The following is a 1633-nucleotide window of genomic DNA, read 5'->3' on the forward strand; positions in this document are numbered from 1 at the left end:
CTCCTTTCTATCCTCAAAATGTGTTTCGCTTTGAAACAATTATTGGTAATTCAACGCGGATGCTTGTCTTAAAGTTCACTGTTATAACTCAACGATAAATGTATTCTCTAAGTTAAATCTAAACGTTATTTTCGAAAAAAATCATTTACAAAAATTTGCAAGAGGACAACCCCTCCTTGATCTAGGATATTTCTCAATTAAAGATGGCTTGCAACAGGGCAAGTCTCCATCATTTCAGAATCAACATCAAATAAAAGATGGCTTGCGTGAGGATAACTCCCCATTGTAAATGAACTATCAACAATTAAAGATGGAGTGCATAAAGACAAGTCTCCATTAGTTTTCAACAACCACAGATAGAAAAAATGACTTCCAAGAGGAAAAGTCCTAATTGTTTTTGATCAATCACAAATAAAATATGGCTTGCAAGAGGACAAATTCCCATTTCGAGAATTTATCATTGTTTGATTATTTGAAAGGGCGCATCTATTTCAAAATTTGAAATTATTAAACCATCCATCGTATTCAATCGAAGGGACTCAATGATTACTTAATCTTGTTAAAATTCTGTTCCCCACTCGAAGAAGAGACGAATGTGATGGATATTCTGTTGCGTTCAATACTTTTTTTTTTCTTCAACTTTTACAAGCTGAGAAATGGCAGCTTGGTTGACATTTTTTCATGAAATTTTCACAAATTTATTTTATTTCAACTATCCAACTACCTACTTACTTTTTTTGGATGAAGCAATTGGCGTTGAGGACCAAAAATATGAAAAAAGGGTGCGAAGTAAGATCAGTACCACTTATTTTTGTCTACAGAAATCTTCTTAAAATTTATTTTATCAAAGTTATGCACTTTAACAAAGTAAATTTAAGAAATAAGAAATGCTTCTACAACTATTTGAATAGATAACTGCTTGTAACTGGCGTTTTCTAGTATTCCAAAGGTCCTAAAAGAGGTTATTTAAGAATTTTTCCCCTTTACAAACGTACAAACATTACAAGAATTTTTCCTCCAGCGCTAAGGAATTTGACATTTCTGTTAGAATACTTTATCAAACTGCTTTATTTCTTCATAAACACAACGTGAAATGTTAAAACATAGATTATAGGCTGAATGTGAATCCAAAAAACAGGGTTCTCATTCAAAACTAGTTATTTTTCTAATCAACACTAATCAAACACTATATTCTCAGTTTTAAGTCGTAGATGGCAGCACTATCTTGCTGTTAATCGAAATTGAGACCCATTTTTGACTATTCGGGATTAATTAAGGTGTGCTGGATGATTTTTATCAAGAAATAAGTAAATGGTACCACGTGAACGCCTTGGAAATTCTAAAATCACTAATTCAAATAATTAGAATTTCATCACGGTCCTGAAACGTGATTTCAAGATTATTCAATAAAAATTGTAAAAGATACAGCGAGTTTTGGGAAGCAATTCCAAGTTTCCCTTTTTTACGGGAAAAGCTGTATCTTTGTTTCCAGTCATTGTGATGATTTCAAATTGTGTGGAGCGTTAGTTGGATAGTTGAACTAAGTTGGGTGAAAATTTCATGAAAAAATATCAACCGAGCGAGAAATGGTAGCTTGTCAAAGTTTGAAGAGAGTACGCAGCTTCACGCGAAT

The sequence above is a fragment of the Uranotaenia lowii genome, chromosome 1 (genome assembly GCF_029784155.1).
Source record: "Uranotaenia lowii strain MFRU-FL chromosome 1, ASM2978415v1, whole genome shotgun sequence".
Taxonomy (NCBI): domain Eukaryota; kingdom Metazoa; phylum Arthropoda; class Insecta; order Diptera; family Culicidae; genus Uranotaenia; species Uranotaenia lowii.